This window comes from Manis pentadactyla, chromosome 17 (genome assembly GCF_030020395.1).
Source record: "Manis pentadactyla isolate mManPen7 chromosome 17, mManPen7.hap1, whole genome shotgun sequence".
In the NCBI taxonomy this organism is placed as follows: domain Eukaryota; kingdom Metazoa; phylum Chordata; class Mammalia; order Pholidota; family Manidae; genus Manis; species Manis pentadactyla.
The window spans coordinates 24,759,242-24,779,969 of NC_080035.1; the positions used below are offsets into that span (position 1 = coordinate 24,759,242).

The following is a 20,728-nucleotide window of genomic DNA, read 5'->3' on the forward strand; positions in this document are numbered from 1 at the left end:
TCTTGAATACTTTTCTGTAGCTCCATGAGCATGTTTATGATTTTTATTTTGACTTTTTATTAAGAAAATTGGTGACTTCAGTTTCAGTTAGCCCTCTCCTTGGTGTTTGTAGGATTTTGGTTTGTACCAGATTCTTTTGCCATTTCGTATTTCTAATAATTACTATGGAATAATAACTTTGTTTAGGTGGCACCCTCTAGTGCCAACAAGCTCTACTCTCTGGAGCTGCTCAGCACCTGGAGCAATGGCAGGGGTTGCAGGCTAGTGATACCTGCACCTGCCAGGAGGAAAGAACTATTTCCTGCTTCCTGGGTACAGTGCCTGCCTCCACTACCAGGGTCAGTGGGCCAAGCTTGCAGGGAGTTGCCTTGGCATTATGTCCCTGTAGCTGCCACATGCAAGGCTGCTCTGGCACAATGGCAGGGTCAGCAGGTGAGTAGACTAGTGCCTGCCAGGAGGAAGGGGTGGCAGGCTGCATATCACAGTGAGGTTCCTCAGCACTGTATTAGTCAGGGAATGGAGTGCCTGAATCTCCTGAAAGTCCCGACCTTATGGACTGAGTGTGCCTGGACAATATGGTCCACCTGTCATTCCTTCTGAGCAGCAATCTCTGTGTAATCCTTGCTATATCAGCACCCCTCTCACTGTTGGGAAGTCTTTCAAAATGCCTACCTTTCTTTTGTCCTAGAGCAGCCTGTTGTGGATACCTGTTCTCCACAATTGGCTGGTTTCTCAGTCTCTCTGAGAATTCTGCCTGTCTTTGATTTCCAACCCCTCTAATCTCCAGAGCACTATGTAATGAGGGTTATTTTTTCTCCCAGAGAAGATCTCCGGGGGTGGATGTTTAGTATTACTGGGCTTTTACCCCCTTCCCACTCCAGATCTCTTTCTCCTGCCTGTGAGCTGGGGTAGGGGAGAGACTGGATCCCACTGGATGGCATCTTTGCTACTTTACCTTTTTCTGTGAGGTTTTCCCCAGATGTAGGTAGTCTGTCACAGTTTTCAGGTTGCACTTTCAGGATTAGCTGTATTTGCTGTATGTTTGTGTTATATTTCATTTTAGAGGAGGTTTCTGCCTCACTTCTCACACGATCTTTTTCCGCCCTCCCTGAGACATATATTTTGTTTATCCATCGTCAAGTAAACAATGCTGTACCAATTTAAAAGGTAAGGAAATACCTTTACCATTAATAATCTGTTCAATTTTACAAATTTATATATGTGATCTAATTGACATAACATACATTGTTGTTATTTTAATCACTATTTACCTATGGATATATCCAAATTTGTGGAGGTAAAAGAAATTTATAGGTATAGTGAGAATATATGTAAACACTATTATTGATTTCAGATATTATTGATTAGATTTCATTTATTGTTAACTTTCAAGTATGGACTAACAAATCCAAAAAATGTAAAAATATATTATTTTTCTCTACAGGCTATGGGGCAAAAGAGCTACTATTAACCTAATTGCTAAAACCATAATTTTCAGGAAGGTGAACAAATATTTAAGTGGGATATAGGAATCCACTAAGATGTTTTTCTTAAACCCCATCTTGGGTGACAACTAACCATCATACTTTCTTTAGAGATTGTAGCAACTTCACTTATCTTTGGTAAAAATGTTTCAATATATGTAACATTTACAATAAACTTACTAAAGGACATTTTGTTTAAAAATAATGTTTATTTGAACCATGGGAGTATTATTGTTTCTTAAGTGGGTGAATTTAAATAAAGGGGAACCTCCATACTTTGAAAAATAAAATATGTATATTTTAAACAGTTAACTATTTATCAAAATATAAAACTTTCTATAAGCTAGCCATGATCTTGACCTTATTTTTCACTGTGCACATTATTTTGCAATTTCCATAGTCAATCCACGTGGTCGTAGCTTCTAAATCTATACAGAACATAGTTTCAAAACATTTTATAAGTTTTAAAGTAAAGCCTTGATATATATAAAGGTCAAAATGAATAAGTTTATTGGCCTTGATGTGATGAATATCACTAATCTTATATAACACAAGAAAATAAAGAGTAGCATTAGCATTATTTTGCTAGTGTAGGCAGTTTTGTACTGGTGTTACCTCTCAGAATCCTAAAGAGAATCCTTCAAGAGAAACCTCATAAAAGATAACTAATTACTTTCTCTTTTTTTTTTTTTTTTTTTTTTTTTTAATAATTATTTTTTATTGAAGGGTAGTTGACACACAGTATTACATTACATGAGTTTCAAGTGTACAACACAGTGGTAGAACATTTATATACATAATTCTAGGTTCCAGCTATCACCCTACCAGGCTGTTACAATATCTTGACTATATTCCTTATGCTATACATTACATCCCGGTTACTAATTTATTTTACCATTGGAAGTCTGTCCTTTTTTTTTTTTTTTTTTTTTTTTGTGAGGGCATCTCTCATATTTATTGATCAAATGGTTGTTAACGACAATAAAATTCTGTATAGGGGAGTCAATGCTCAATGCACAATCATTATTCCACCCCAAGCCTAATTTTTGTCAGTCTCCAATCTTCTGAGGCATAACAAACAAGTTTTTACATGTAGAACAAATTCTTACATAATGAATAAGTTACATAGTGAACAGTACAAGGGCAGTCATCACAGAAACTTTCGGTTTTGCTCATACATTATGAACTATAAACAGTCAGTTCAAATATGAATACTGATTTGGTTTTTATACTTGATTTATATGTGGATACCACATTTCTCTCTTTATTATTATTATTTTTAATAAAATGCTGAAGTGGTAGGTAGATACAAGATAAAGGTAGAAAACATAGTTTAGTGTTGTAAGAGAGCACATGTAGATGATCAGGTGTGTGCCTGTAGACTATGTGTTAATCCAAGCTAGACCAGGGCAATAAAACATCCACGTATGCAGAAGATTTCTCTCAGAACGGGGGGGTGAGGTTCTAAGCCTCACCTCTGTTGATCCCCAATTTCTCACCTGATGGCCCCCCTGCGACTGTGCCTGTCTTAGGTTGTTCCTCCCTTGAGGAATCTTACCCGTCTCTGGCTAACCAGTCATCTTCCGGGGCCATACAGGGAAATGTGAAGTTGGTAAGTGAGAGAGAAGCCTTATTGTTTGAAAAAGTTAGCTTTTTACTTCTTTGCATATTTATGCCCTGTGGCTTCTATGCCCAGCATTTGTCTTGAGGTATCTTTACCACTTGGAAGAATTATGATACTCGGTAAATTTGATATGAGGCACGAATTCTATTTAAGGGTTGTAATTAGGAAGGAAGAAGAAAAGCTATAGAAGTAGCAGGCGGAGGAAAACATGGGAAGATTGATTATTTCTTTGATATATCTTCTTGTAGAGTAACTTCAGCATGTATAGGTTTTAAGCTACTACTTAAATTGCACACACACATTAACATAATAGGAGTATAGTTACATAACCAAAGCATATCTGTAATTACCAGCCATCTGCAGTGAAACCAAGAAAACCAGTTAGGCACCTTAGGCATTTGTGAAAACTTATCTATGATATGGTGGATATTGTCCAAATGAACTTGAACAGTCTGAGAGAAATCAGACAAATTAAAACAACCCATTCCTGGGGACTGTTCACATGCCATATGTTCTTTTAACAATAAATAGTTTGTAGTTGTAAGACTTTGGAGCGCTACAATTTGCACTTCTCCAAATTCTTGTTTGAGTTCCAACAGTATAGATCCAGTCCAATTTTGTTGTTTTACTGTATGCACAGGCCAGCTTAGATATCTCCTTCCTCATTCCCATGGCAGGTCCAGGTACTGGTGGGATGAGTGCATCTACAGCTGTAGCAGTGCGTGGATCTTTGTTGGGGTTTTTTGATGATCATCTTCTGGCATGAGTCTTCCAGAGGGTGCAGATGTTGGAAGTTCTTTTTCATATCATATCTTAGTTCATTTTCGGGGTAGCCCAATTAGGCTTTGATCCTCTGTATAAACACAAACAGACCCTTTGCCTACACTTTTATATGCCCTTTATACCCTTGTGTAGAACTCGTTGGAGGTTACCACACAGGAACTGCCCTTTTTTTTTTTTTTTTTTTTTTGCTATCACTAATCTACACTTACATGACGAATATTATGTTTACTAGGCTCTCCCCTATACCAGGTCTCCCCTATAAACCCCTTTACAGTCACTGTCCATCAGCATAGCAAAATGTTGTAGAATCACTACTTGCCTTCTCTGTGTTGTACAGCCCTCCCTTTTCTCCTACCCCCCCATGCATGTTAATCTTAATACCCCCCTACTTCTCCCCCCCTTATCCCTCCCTACCCACCCATCCTCCCCAGTCCCTTTCCCTTTGGTACCTGTTAGTCCATTCTTGAGTTCTGTGATTCTGCTGCTGTTTTGTTCCTTTGTTCTTATATTCCACAGATAAGTGAAATCATTTGGTATTTCTCTTTCTCCGCTTGGCTTGTTTCACTGAGCATAATACCCTCCAGCTCCATCCATGTTGCTGCAAATGATTGGATTTGCCCTTTTCTTATAGCTGAGTAGTATTCCATTGTGTATATGTACCACATCTTCTTTATCCATTCATCTATTGATGGACATTTAGGTTGCTTCCAATTCTTGGCTATTGTAAATAGTGCTGCAATAAACATAGGGGTGCATCTGTCTTTCTCAAACTTGATTGCTGCATTCTTAGGGTAAATTCCTAGGAGTGCAATTCCTGGGTCAAATGGTAAGTCTGTTTTGAGCATTTTGATGTACCTCCATACTGCTTTCCACAATGGTTGAACTAACTTACATTCCCACCAGCAGTGTAGGAGGGTTCCCCTTTCTCCACAGCCTCGCCAACATTTGTTGTTGTTTGTCTTTTGGATGGCAGCCATCCTTACTGGTGTGAGGTGATACCTCATTGTAGTTTTAATTTGCATTTCTCTGATAATTAGAGATGTGGAGCATCTTTACATGTGTCTGTTGGCCATCTGTATTTCTTTTTTGGAGAACTGTCTGTTCAGTTCCTCTGCCCATTTTTTAATTGGGTTATTTGTTTTTTGTTTGTTGAGGCGTGAGAGCTCCTTATATATTCTGGACGTCAAGCCTTTATCGGATGTGTCATTTTCAAATATATTCTCCCATACTGTAGGGATCCTTCTTGTTCTATTGATGGTGTCTTTTGCTGTACAGAAGCTTTTCAGCTTAATATAGTCCCACTTACTCATTTTTGCTGTTGTTTTCCTTGCCCGGGGAGATATGTTCAAGAAGAGGTCACTCATGTTTATGTCTAAGAGGTTTTCGCCTATGTTTTCTTCCAGGAGTTTAATGGTTTCATGGCTTACATTCAGGTCTTTGATCCATTTTGAGTTTACTTTTGTATATGGGGTTAGACGATGGTCCAGTTTCATTCTCCTACATGTAGCTGTCCAGTTTTGCCAGCACCATCTGTTGAAGAGACTGTCATTTCGCCATTGTATGTCCATGGCTCCTTTATCAAATATTAATTGACCATATATGTCTGAGTTAATGTCTGGATTCTCTAGTCTGTTCCATTGGTCTGTGGCTCTGTTCTTGTGCCAGTACCAAATTGTCTTGATTACTATGGCTTTATAATAGAGCTTGAAGTTGGGGAGTGAGATCCCCCCTACTTTATTCTTCTTTCTCAGGATTGCTTTGGCTATTCGGGGTCTTTGGTGGTTCCATATGAATTTTTGAATTATTTGATCCAGTTCATTGAAGAATGTTGCTGGTAGTTTCATAGGGATTGCATCAAATCTGTATATTGCTTTGGGCAGGATGGCCATTTTAACGATATTAATTCTTCCTAGCCACGAGCATGGGATGAGTTTCCATCTGTTAGTGTCCCCTTTAATTTCTCTTAAGAGTGACTTGTAGTTTTCAGAGTATAAGTCTTTCACTTCTTTGGTTAGGTTTATTCCTAGGTATTTTATTTTTTTTGATGCAATTGTGAATGGAGTTGTTTTCCTGATTTCTCTCTCTGTTGGTTCATTGTTAGTATATAGGAAAGCCACAGATTTCTGTGTGTTGATTTTGTATCCTGCAACTTTGCTGTATTCCGATATCAGTTCTAGTAGTTTTGGGGTGGAGTCTTTAGGGTTTTTTATGTACAGTATCATGTCATCTGCAAATAGTGACAGTTTAACTTCTTCTTTACCAATCTGGATTCCTTGTATTTCTTTATTTTGTCTGATTGCCGTGGCTAGGACCTCCAGTACTATGTTAAATAACAGTGGAGAGAGTGGGCATCCCTGTCTAGTTCCCGATCTCAGAGGAAATGCTTTCAGCTTCTCGCTGTTCATACTTTCTCTTTGAGATGAGTATAGCATTAAATTAGAACTATAATAAATTGAAAAACACAAATATTAAGTTATACATGTCTATCCTGATATTGCACATTTGGATAGCCATAATGTTACTCTTTATGTAATACTCTGTACTAAAAACTATTTTACAATACAAAAAACAAAAGGACAATTTATACATACAGCAAATCCTTAGAAGTGATATGAAACAAAAGGAGAAATAATCTTCTATAAAATTATACAAGCTGCGGATAAAGTTAGCCTCTAAATTAGTAGAAGTTATAAAATATTAAGACAGAAAAAAACCTAGATCATTCAATATCCACATACGGTGTTTTAAATAGATGTTTTAATAGATTAAGAGATAAATTTTCTTCTAAGTGCTAAGGATTTAGCAGTGCACAGAAAGGACAAAAATCTCTCTTCTCACAAACTTTACATTATAGTGTAGGAAGATAGAATATAATAGGAAACAAAATTTTTTAATGAACCTCATTCTACTTGGTGGTTAGGGCAATGGAAAAAATTTTTTACACCTTTTTTAAATTTTAATTTTAAATCCCTGTTTAATTTTAATTTTTAAAGCCCTTTAAAAGGGGCTGGGAGGTAATTTTAAAAATTAAGTGAGTCAAGGAAGACCTCACAGAAATGGAAGTATTTAAATAAAGACAAAGACAAGGTGAGGGAACAAATAATATTGGTATCTGCATATCTCTGGAAATAGGATCCTCACTAGAAGAAATGGTCAACAGAAAGTTCCTAAGGAAGGAAGGTGGTTATCAAGATTTACAGAGAGTTGAATGAAGCTGGAGTTGTGTGAGCAAGAGGGAAAATTACATGAAATTATTTCATAAACTTGAGGAAAGAGATCTGTTGGGGTCTTGTAACTCTTTACATTACATATTTTGCTTATTCTGAGTGAAAGGAAACCCATTATGTGGTTATTAACATATCAGTATCATGACTTAATACATATTAATAAGATTATTCTTGAATGAAACAAATGTAACATCTAGGGAAGAATAATGTGGTTGGGGAGCGGTTTAGCCCACACATAAGTGGGAGCCAGTAAGTAGTAGTCAGATCCTAGGTAAATTGAAGGTAGTACCAATTGGATTTGTAGTTGGATTGGACTTAAGGAATGGAAAGAAACAAGTCAGGAAATATGTAATTATTATTGTTCCAAGTTATGGGCAAATAGATTCACTTTAACCAAATGGAAAGAAATGAGAGAGGGTAAGATTTAGGAGAAAATATTAGGGTTTGTTTTTGGATATATTAAATTTGCTATACAGAAATTCTGGGGAGCCAAGATGGCAGTGTGAGTAGGACAGTGGGAATCTCCTCCCAAAAACATATATATTTTTGAAAATACAACAAATACAACTATCCCTAAAAGAGAGACCAGAAGACACAGGACAACAGCCAGACTACATCCACACCTGCGAGAACGCAGCACCTGGCGAAAGGGGTAAGAAAAAAGCCGCAGCCCAGCGGGACCCAAGGCCCCTCACCCCAGCTCCCGGTGGGAGAAGAGGAGTCGGAGCGGGGAAGGAGAGGGATCCCAGGACTGCTGAACACCCAGCCCTAGCCATCCGCACCAGAGCGCAGACACACAGTGCATGCGTGGGGTGCCAGAAACTAGGGAAGCAGGACAGTAAGACTTGTGAGCCAGTTCCCGCAGCAGGCGCATCTGGGACAAAGAAAAGCGAGTGATTTTTGAAAGTCTTAAAGGGACAGGGACCCACAACTGCATGGAAGCATCCCGGGTCACAGTCTAGCAGCTGGAAATTCCAGGGAACTACGGGCTCACTAATCCCAAGGGCAACAGCTCTGAGAGCCCTCACGGAGGTAAAATGCCAAACAGCCCTCCGTCCATTACCCCTCCAAGGCCCCGCCACAGCAGAGCAGCAGCCTGAGGTTGGTCATGCCCACAGCAAGAGAACTTCCTCCATAACGGCCTGGCAAGATACAGAGACACAGTTTACACGCAATTGCCCAACACAAGCCACTAGAGGTCGCAGTTGTCCCAGTAAAGAGGCCAGGAGCAAGTTGGAAAGTCTAGGCTCTCCAAGCTGACAGATGCATCAATAGAATACCACTGCACTTATCAACATGAAAAGGCAAAAAAATTTGATCCAGACAAAACTAACCCAGACAGCTGCGACATCTTCTACATCTTCCCCTGAGAAGGAACCTGGGGAGATAGATTTAACCAGTCTTCCTGAAAAAGAATTCAAACAAAAGTCATAACCATGATGATGGACTTGCAGAGAAATATGGAAGAACTAAGGAGGGAGAATATAGAAATAAAACAAGCTCTGGAAGGACTTCAAAACAGAATGGATAAGATGCAAGGGACCATTAATGGACTAGAAAACAGAGAACAGGAATGCAGAGAAGCTGATGCAGAGAGAGATAAAAGGATCTCCAGGAATGAAAGAATTTTAAGAGAACTGAGTGACCAACGAAAGGGAACAATATCCGCATTATAGGGGTACCAGAAGAAGAAGAGAGAGCAAAAGGGATAGAAAGTGTCTTTGAAGAAATAATTGCTGAAAACTTCCCCAAACTAGGGAAGGAAATGGCCTCTCAGACCAATGAGGTACACAGAACTCCCAAGACAAGAGATCCAAGGAAAGCAACACCAAGACACATAATAATTAAAATGGCAAAGATCAAAGACAAGGATAAAGGATTAATGGCAGCCAGAGAGAAAAAAAATGTCAACTGCAAAGGAAAACCCATCAGGCTATCATCAGACTTCTCAACAGAAACCTTACAGGCCAGAAAAGAATGGCATTAGATACTTAAAGCAATGAAACAGAAGGGCCTCGAACCAACATTACTGTATCCAGCACGATTTTCATTTAAATATGAAGGAGGGATTAAACAATTCCCAGACAAGCAAAAGTTGAGGGAATTTGCCTCCCACAAACCACCTCTACAGGGCATCTTACAGGGACTGCTCTAGAATGCAGCACTCCTAAAAAGAGCACAGAACAAAACAACCAACATATGAAGAAGGGAGGAGGAGGAATAAGAAGGGAAAGAAATAAAGAATCATCAGACCGTGTTTATAATAGCTCAACAAGCGAGTTAAGTTAGACAGTAAGATAGTAAAGAAGCTAACCCTGAACCTTTGGTAACCACAAACTTAAAGCCAGCAATGGCAATAAGTACATACCTTTCAATAATCACCCTAAATGTAAATGGACTGAATGCACCAATCAAAAGACACAGAGTAATAGAATGGATAAAAAAGCAGGACCTATCCATATGCTGCTTACAAGAGACTCAGCTCAAACCCAAAGACATGCACAGACTTAAAGTCAAAGGATGGAAAAAGATCTTTCATGCAAACAACAGGGAGAAAAAAGCAGGTGTTCCAATACTAGTATCAGACAAAACAGACTTCAAAATAAAGAAAGTAACAAAAGATAAGGAAGGATATTTCATAATGATAAAGGGCTCAGTCTAACAACAGGATATAACCATTCTAAATATATATGCACCAGACACAGGAGCACCAGCATATGTGAAACAAATACTAACAGAACTAAAAGAGGAAATAGAATGCAATGCATTCATTTTGGAGACTTCAACACGCCACTCACCCCAAAGGATAGATCCATTGGGTAGAAAATGAGTAAGGACATGGAGGCACTGAACAACACACTAGAACAGATGGATCTAATACACATCTATAGAAATCTACATCCTAAAGCAACAGGATACACATTCTTCTCAAGTGCACATGGAACATTCTCCAGAATAGACCACATACTAGGACACAAAAACAGACTCAGAAAATTCCAAAAGACTGAAATCCTACCAACCAACTTTTCAGACCTCAAAGGCATAAAACTAGAAATAAATTGTACAAAGAAAGCAAAAAGGCTCACACACACATGGAGGCTTAACAACATGCTCCTAAATAATCAATGGATCAATGAACAAATTAAAATGGAGATCCAGCAATATATGGAAACAAATGACAAAAACAATACAAAGCCCCAAGTACTGTGGGATAAAGCAAAAGCAGTCTTAAGAGGAAAGTATATAGCAATCCAAGCATATTTAAAGAAGGAAGAACAATCCCAAATGAATGGTCTAATGTCACAATTACTGAAATTGGTAAAAGAAGAACAAATGAGGCCTAAAGTCAGCAGAAGGAGGGACATAATAAAGATCAGAGAAGAAATAAATAAAATTGAGAAGAATAAAACAATAACAAAAATCAATGAAACCAAGAGCTGGTCCTTCGAGAAAATAAACAAAATAGATAAGCCTCTGGCCAGACTTATTAAGAGGAAAAGGGAGTCAACACACATCAACAGAATCAGAAACAAGAAAGGAAAAATCACAACTACAATAACAAGCTGGGAAACCTAGGAGATATGGACAACTTCTTAGAAAAATACAACCTTCCAAGACTGACCCAGAAAGAAACAGAAAATCTAAACAGGCCAATTACCAGCAACGAAATTGAAGCGGTAATCAAAAAACTACCAAAGAACAAAACCCCCGGGCCAGATGGATTTACCTCGGAATTTTATCAGACATACAGAGAAGACATAATAACCATTCTCCTTAAGGTTTTCCAAAAAATAGAAGAGGAGGGAATACTCCCAAACTCATTCTATGAAACCAAAGTCACCCTAATACCAAAACCAGGCAATGACCCCACCAAAAAAGAAAACTACAGACCAATATCCCTGATGAACGTAGATGCAAAAATACTCAACAAAATATTAGCAAACCGAATTAAAAAATACATCAAAAGGATTATACACCATGACCAAGTGGGATTCATCCCAGGGATGCAAGGATGGTACAACGTTCGAAAATCCATCAACATCATCCACCACATCAACAAAAAGAAAGACAAAAACCATATGGTCATCTCCATAGATGCTGAAAAAGCATTTGACAAAGTTCAACATCCATTCATGATAAACACTCTCAACAAAATGGGCATACAGGGCAAGTACCTCAACATAATAAAGGTCATATATGATAAATCCACAGCTAACATCATACTGAACAGCGAGAAGCTGAAAGCTTTTCCTCTGAGATCGGGAACAAGACAAGGATGCCCACTCTCCCCAGTGTTATTCAACATAGTTCTGGAGGTCCTAGCCATGGCAATTAGACAAAACAAAGAAATACAAGGAATCCAGATTGGTAAAGAAGAAGTCAAACTGTCACTATTTGTGGATGACATGATATTGTACATAAAAAACCTTAAAGACTCCACTCCAAAACTACTAAAAGTAATATCGGAATTGAGCAAAGTTGCAGAATACAAAATTAACACACATAAATCTGTGGCTTTCCTATACACTAACAACGAACTAATAGAAAGAGAAATCAGGAAAACAATTTCATTCACAATAGTATCTAAAAGAATAAAATACCTAGGAATAAACCTAACTAAGGAAGTGAAAGACCTATACCCTGAAAACTATAAGACACTCTTACAAGAAATTAAAGAGGACACTAACAAATGGAAACTCATCCCATGCTCCTGGCTAGGAAGAATTAATATAGTCAAAATGGCCATCCTGCCCAAAGCAATATACAGATTCCATGCAATCCCTATCAAATTACCAACAGCATTCTTCAATGAACTGGAATAAATAGTTCAAAAATTCATATGGAAACACCAAAGACCTCGAATAGCCAAAGCAATCCTGAGAAGGAAGAATAAAGTGGGTGGGATCTCACTCCCAAACTTCAAGCTCTACTACAAAGCCATAGTAATCAAGACAATTTGGTACTGGCACAAGAACAGAGCCACAGACCAATGGAACAGAATAGAGACTCCAAACATTAACCCAAACATATATGGTCAACTAATATTTGATAAAGGGGCCATAGACATACAGTGGGGAAATGACAGTCTCTTCAACAGATGATGCTGGCAAAACTGGACAGCTACATGTAGGAGAATGAAACTGCATCACTGTCTAACCCCATACACAAAAGTCAATTCGAAATGGATCAAAGACTTGAATGTAAGTCAAGAAACCATAAAACTCTTAGAAAAAAACATAGGCAAAAATCTCTTAGATATAAACATGAGTGACCTCTTCTTGAACATATCTCCCCGGGCAAGGGAAACAAAAGCAAAAATGAACAAATGGGACTATATCAAGCTGAAAAGCTTTTGTACAGCAAAGGACACCATCAATAAAACAAAAAGTATCCTACAGTATGGGAGAATATATTCATAAATGACAGATCCAACAAAGGGTTGACATCCAAAATATATAAAAAGCCTACACACCTCAACAAACAAAAAGCAAATAATCCAATTAAAAAATGAGCAGAGGAGCTGAATAGACAGTTCTCTAAAGAAGAAATACAGATGGCCAACAGACACATGAAAAGATGCTCCACATCGCTTGTCATCAGAGAAATGCAAATTAAAACCACAATGAGATATCATCTCACACCAGTAAGGATGGCTACCATCCAAAAGACAGACAACAACAAATGTTGGCGAGGTTGTGGAGAAAGGGGAACCCTCCTACACTGCTGGTGGGAATACAAATTAGTTCAACCATTGTGGAAAGCAGTATGAAGGTTCCTCAAAATGCTCAAAATAGAAATATCATTTGACCCAGGAATTCCACTTCTAGGAATTTACCCTAAGAATGCAGCACTCCAGTTTGAAAAAGACAGATGCACCCCTATGTTTATCGTTGCACTATTTACAATAGCCAAGATATGGAAGCAACCTAAATGTCCATCAGTAGATGAATGAATAAAGAAGATGTGGTACATATACACAATGGAATATTACTCAGCTATAAGAAAAAAACAGATCCTACCTTTTGCAACAACATGGATGGAGCTAGAGGGTATTATGCTCTTTGAAATAAGCCAGGCGGAGAAAGACAAGCACCAAATGATTTCACTCATAAGTGGAGTATAAGAACAAAAGAAAACTGAAGGAACAAAACAGTAGCAGAAGCACAGAACCCAAGAATGGATTAACAGTTACCTGAGGGAAAGGGACTGGGGAGGACGGGTGGGATGGGTGGGATAAGGGTGGGAAAAAAGAAAGGGGGCATTACGATTAGCATGTATAGTGTGTGGGGGCACGGGGAGGGCTGTGCAACACAGAGAAGACAAGTAGTGATTTTACAGCACCTTACTATTTTGATGGACAGTGACTGTGAACGGGTATGTGGGGGGGACTTGGTGAGGAGGAGAGCCTAGTGAACATAATGTTCTTCATGTAATTGTAGATTAATGATACCTAAATAAAATTTTTAAAAAATGAATTCTGTTTCTGGCCACAATGGCATAATAGGAGATGGTCTTAACCTCTCTCCTGAAATGATAAAAAAAGTCCAAATGAATTATATAATAGGGGTTATCAAAACATTGAATATCAAGCAACAAATGTTAGCTTTCCCAAAGAGGTGAAGAAGGTGGCTTTTCTACTCATTCCAGTGTAACATCTTGAGAGAGTTTTCAGAACATAGTACAGAGATAAGGATTCCTCACATATTCAATACTTTGAGCAAAAGAAGATAATAGTCTAGGGAAACCAGCCAAGTTGCCTAGTGTGCATGGGCCAGAGTACCAGAGAAGAGGGAACTGCACAGAGGGAGCTCTGCAGAGATTATTTAAGTTCCCCTCATACTCAGCAAAGTAGTGGTTAGTGGACATACATGCTCAAAGTAATCAAGGCCTGGGAGAGAACCACCCAGAAATATTACAGTGGGTTGTAGCCAGTGTTCACTCATTGCAAGGGAAAGTAACTTTTTCCACCAGCCAGACTGTCAAACTTCTTGGTACACTTTAGAATACTCAGAATGGCCTTGTTTCAGTAGCAGTGATGACTTAGAATTAGAATAAACATTGATCAGGTTTTATCTACCATGTCTTCAAATCTTCAAATGATACCTAAAGAGATGAAACTTTCCAAGTTAACTTTAGAGAAAAATGAAGAGAACTTTAGGGAGAAGCTCAGAACATTTATAGGAATATTATAATATACAGCACCCAAAATGAAATTATTAACACTGTTATTTAAAAATAATTAGTAGCATGCAAAAAAACAAACAAACAGGAAAATAACACCCATTAAACAAATTCAGCATTCATTTTTTGATCAAAACACCATCAACATAGCAAAGAAAAATCTCTCACTTGATAAAGGATATCTATGAAAATCCTATAGCTAATAGTGTACTTAATGATACAAGACTGAATACTATAGAAGAAGATCAAGAAAAAGATAATGTCTACTCTCACAAGTTTTATCCAACATTGTTTTGGAAGTTCTAGTCATTGGAAGAAGGCAAGAAATAAAATGAATACAGATTCTAAAGGACCAAGTAGAACTTATTTTAGAGGATATGAAACTGTCTTAATTTTTAGATTACACAATTGCCCATTACAAAATTTAATGGAATCTGAAAATTCAACCAAATAACAAAACCAATAAAGATCTTTTAAGAACAAGTGAGTTTAGCAAAGTCAAAAAGATAAATCAATGTACAAAAATCAATTGCATTTATAATAAGTGAACAAAAATTTGAAATAAAAAATAACTGTTTTTAATACAGTTAAAATATGAATTTTGGGGGTTAAATTTGATAAAAGATGTGAAAGATCTGTATACCAAAACCATCAAAATTGAGTTAATAGAAATTAATAAGACCTAAAAAAATGAAGTGATGTACCATACCATGTTCACAGGTCATAATAGTCAATATTAGGATGTCAATTATTCCAAATTGATTTATAGATTCAACATAATCCCAAGTAAAATCCCAAGAAACTCTTTTTCTCTATAAAATTCAGAGTCTGATTCTAAAATTAATAAGGAAATGCAAAAGACTCATATGACCAAAACAAGTTTGAAAAAGAATGAATTTGGAAGACTAACATTACCTGACACAAGACTTATTCTAAAGTTACAGCAATCATTGTTGTTGCATAAAGACAAACATGTAGATCAATAGGACAGTTCACAGTGTCCAGAAATACACCCTAGCATATGTGTACAACTAAATTTCATAAAGGTATAATGGCAATACTGAGCAGAAAGAACTTTCTTTTCAAAAAGATGTTGCTGAAACAATTGTATATCCATCTGCATAAAAAACAACTTTGATCCATATGTTACAACTTATACAGAAATAAAATAAAAATATATTAGAAATTTAAATGAAAAACATAATGATATAAAACTTCTAGAAGTCATAGTGGAATCTCTGGGACTTTGGGTTAGGTAAAGATTTCTAAAGTATGACATGAAGAACATTATCCATAAAAGCAAAAGTTGTAAGTCTGACTTAAAAATATCTACATTTCAAAACATAGTGTTAAAAGAATGAAAAGAAAAACAACACATTGAGAGAAAAGATTTTCAAATCATGGATCAGGAAGACTTCAATCAAGAATATAAAATCATTCTCAAAACTCATAAGGAAGAAACAAATATCTCAATTTTAAAAAGTGGGCAAAAGATGGAAACAGACACTTCAGCAGAAAAAGCATAACATGCAAATGAGCACATGAGTAGATTCTCAACATTATTAGGCATTAGCAAAATGCAAATTAGATCCAAATTGGATACCACTACTTTTCAAACGGTTATAATTTTAAAAAACTGATGATTCCAGTTATTGTTGAAGATGTGGATGAATTATAATTCTTACACACTACATGTGTAAATATTTACACAATTTTGGGAAACAAATTGTCAGTTATTCAAGAATCAAACATGTACCAATCATGTGATCCAGCCATCTTACTCTTTGGTATTTACCCCAAAGAAATGTTAATCTATGCTTATAAGAATAATTATACACAAATGCTCATGGGAGCATAATCTGTAATAACCCAAAACTGAGAGAGTGAAAAAATTCCATAAACAAGTAACAGGACAAACCAGTTGTGATATTACCTTGCAGTGGAATGCTACTAAGCAATAAAAATGAAGAACTATTGATACATGAATGAACAACACATGTAAATATCAAAATAATTAAGCTGAGTGAAGGAAGCAAATTAAAGCAGAGTATATACTGTTTAATTACATGTATCTCAAATTATAGAAAATATAAACTAAGCTATAGTGGCAAAAAGCAGAAAAGTTGTGACTTAGGTGTCAGGGTTTGGGAATGAGGGGTAAAATTCAGAAGGGATTTAAGTTGAAGTAGGGTTTTGATGGAAGGTGGTAATAGATACATTCATTATCTTGATTTTGGAGATAGTTTATGGATATATAAATATATATATACACATAAGACAAAACTTATCAAATTGTATACACAAATTTTACTACAATAAAATGGATAGTTTGGTTCAAGGGAGTATAAATCGCAGGAAATATAAATTTTGAAGACATTCTATATAGATGATGTTTAAAATAATAAAAATACATAGTATATGAGCATTGAAAGAAAATAATCCAAGGAACAAGTCTTGGAGCCCTATAATATTTTCAGTTTTGGATCATGAAGAAAGCAAAAGTGACTGAAAAGGAATTTCAAGGGCACAGTGTCCCCAAAGCCAATTCATATAGCTATTTGAAGAGTAATAGAATGATCAGCTGTGATAATTCATCAAAATGAAGACATGGGTCATTGCATATATAAATGTGCAGATCTGGACAAAAGAATGACGAGGACCTTGCCTAGGTAATTTTCAAGAAAGAAGTTGGATTATAAAGGAGAAACAAGTGGAGTAGATGCAGGAGAGGTAGATTAAAAAGAGCGTGACTCTTATTTTAAGTTTGGGGAAATGCAATTTTATTGCTTCTGATGAGAACGATATAGTAGGGAGGGAAAATAAGTTGATCTTGGAGAGACAAGACAAATGATGAAATGATGTTTCTGAGGGTGGGAATCTATTCACAAGGAAAGGAACACAGTTATTAATTAGAAACACATATATTTCATCCAGAGCAGTAGGTGGAAAGACAGAACATATCATCCAAATGTGGGTGGGTGGAATGATGTCTTGGTAGGAGCCTGTGGGAGTTCTTTTTATGATCTACTTTCTCAGAGAAAGAAAAGGAAAGCTCAGCAGGTAAAAGTGAGAATAAGGAAGAGTAGTTTTTGATTTGATGAAGAAGGTTAGAAATAGTAGCTGGGAGAAATAGAAAATGGACTACGGAAATGAAAAGGAAACTGAAGTCTCACTTCTTTTTAGCAGTATAGATTCAACGTGAGATTTGTTTTAAAAATTTTAAATCCATGTAAGAGTTACTTTTAAATGTTTTTTTTTTTGAGTCTAGTTTCCAACTAAGGTTTAATAAATAATGAAAATACTCTGAAATGTTTGCCTTTTGTGAAATAAAATCAATTCAAACAATGATTAATTTGTGTTTTGCCTACCCTTACCTTGATTTATACTGCTAACATATTTTATTGAAAAGCATGCTTGTTTTGAGATATTTTATTTCAAGAATACTACTGTCCTTCATGGTGACAGAAAAAAAATCCAAATGGCATGCCGTTATTAGTGTTTAACCAAAGCCATCTACCAAGCCAGACACAATTCTTCAAACAAATGAAAAGACTAAAGAAACTGTTAATATCTAATATATAAGGTTTAAGTTAAATTTACTTCCGTTATTTTTCATAGAATAATGAATCAATTATTAGTAGGTAATCGATGCAAATGTGATGGCAAAAATGCATCTATAGACTTACTAGACTGTTATTTGTGGGTTATAATGAATAATATCAGGATTAAATATGTGATAAATTTTAGTAACAGAATTAATAGAATTGAATGGTATAATTGATTTGAATAGCTAATTACACCTTAATCTTAATAATTTTGAATCTAGGTTATCAAGGTTTAAATACAGAGCTAATACCTAATAAGATAGGTGTAACTAATTAAAATGGAAAGCTACACTAATTTCTTTGTGTTATGTATGATCTTTTACCATTTTTACTGATGAAAGAATGATTAGAAATGTGAATCAGCTACATTTTCAATTCAGACAGTATTCAAATAATAAAATTCCAATTACAAAAAGCCATATAAAAACTTTACATATTTATTTGGGAGTTATTAAGGGTTTAAAAAGTCATTAAAAGGGAACTCTGTATTCATGTCACATTTTTGTTCATATGTAACATATAGTACAGATGAAGAATTAAAATACATACTTTAGAATAGGAAAGGTAAAAGTAAAAGAACTGAATAAGCATTCTCATTTATAAAGGAGCATATAAGGAACTACAATATATATAAATATGTTAAGGAATTATTTTTCAAAGTCTTATATGCAAAAATATGTTTTATTATAGAAGAATAATTTTTAATATTCAGATTATACATCCTATGACTTTTCTGTAAAATACTCTCTCTGACCTTATATGCTTTCTCTTTTAGCCTAATGAAATGAAGCAAATTTTAATACACATATACATTTGTATCATCTAATTTTACCTTTTGCTTATAGATTTCTTAAAATATCATTAAACATAAAATATTCTACAAGTATTTCATAAACTTGGGTAATTGATAGTTTCTTTTTAACTGACATTTAATATGTTAACCTAAAGGAAAAATCATTGTAGGGATGGGTAGCCTGAGAGGAAAAATGAGATCATCTTGGTACCCAAACATTATGTTTTTCTACCCTGGACTAGGATATTAATCAATAATTATTTAAACAGTTATTAGGAATGTAACAAACTAAAAGATATAACCCTTTAGATATGATTTGTATTCTTAGTTGGTTTATTATTGTAATTATATTAAATATCAAAGGATTTAAATAGTGGGTATTTCCTATGACACCAAAAATCACACAACATTTTTTATGTAATCCTAGAATTTTACCTAGCAAATTTTATTTGAATACAAAGGAGTTATGAAATCTCTCTGTAAAATGGGTTCTCAAATAATGTAGACTACTCATATTTTCTTTATTAGAGACCATTAATGACACTGATTGATTATTGTATGTCATCTTTCTGCAGGTACTACATTTTATAGAATGAGACTTTTATTTTATTAAGCCCAAATTCTAAGTGGGGGTTTTGCTTATAATTTTTAATTAAGTATTTTTTTGCAGAAAACTGTGACCCAAAACCCCAAATAACAAAATTAAACAAACAAAAAAAGTAAAAAAAGAAAAAAAGGAAATATAACCACACAGAAATCAAGATAGGTATATCATAACTTATAACTCCAGTTTGACTTTATCTCCACTCTCATTTAAAAGATCCTTATTGATGCTTCACTTTCTTCACAGAGAGTCAAAGAAATGCACTTATAGGAGTTAAAAAATCAAGCATATATTAATTTTGTATCATTCTCTCAAACATTTGATTGTTTTGCCTAATCCCCCAATCGCCCTTATTCCATCACTTTTATGTACACAGTTTAATACAATTAGTACATAAGATGTTGAATTCAATCTCATTATAAGCACAGTAGTGAGTCAAAACATATCAATTCTGTAAAGATCTGTTTATTTTACAACTAGCAGCAAAATCTCTATAGCCTCTCTGCGGTACTACTCCTTCTAGTAGTTTGAAAAGTCACTTCCCCAAAGAAGCATTTTATCCTAGCTAGGGAATTTTTTAAATTACTTGCTGAAATTAAATGCTTTTGTTGGCATGGATTTGATTTACCATTCTTTTGTCCTATGAGATAAAAATAAAAAAGGACAAAAATGACTGTGGTTTAACCAACTCAATGTATATGTGAATTTCTACTGTTTCTTATTAACTGATTTTGTTACCTTTAAGATATAAACTAGTGAATCCTTATTTTTGAAGCATATTCAGGTTTAGAATGTGAACCTTTAACAATGGAGTATATAGCAAGAACCACAAATCAAATATAGGATATAGAAACAGCTCTTTCATATAAATAAAGTAATATCATTGGGAACATGAATGTTAAAAGTGATTTGCAATCATTAATTTTAGCTTTTATTATCTGACATATTAGGCCTTCTTTGTTTTCTTTTTTAAAAAATTCCTTCTATATAGGATAAATTCAAAGTTGACAGTTAGCCCAGTAGGAAAAAGTAAAAGTAAAAGTCTTTTGTTTTAAATATCATCCATCAAGCTCAGTTTCACCAGTCCTTGTTTTTCTTTCATTTTCCATTACTTTCATTTGCTATTGTAATCTATAGTAAGGCCATTTGTTGTTTTTGTCTTTAAGTTTTTGATAATTTTTTCTAAAATTTGTTCACATTCTCTATAAACACTTGCCTGATTCTATTGTTTATATTGTTTACTTTCATGTTTCTGTGCTCAAATTGTACACAGTTTTGCCCTGTCATTTACATTCTGTTTCCTTATATTCGTGCTTTTTTAATTTTTTTCCTCAAACTAGTTTTCAATCTTCAAAGAAAGTCATATCCCTTATGAGAAACACTATACCCAAAATGATTTTTTAAAAACTGATTCGATTATTTTTTA

At 35.3% G+C, this 20,728-nt stretch overlaps 1 pseudogene; it reads left to right on the forward strand.

The window, feature by feature from the left end:
• The first annotated feature begins 416 nt into the window (after positions 1–416).
• The window catches only part of LOC118916559 (Y-box-binding protein 1-like), a 30,705-nt pseudogene continuing 10,393 nt past the window's right edge, over positions 417–20,728 (forward strand).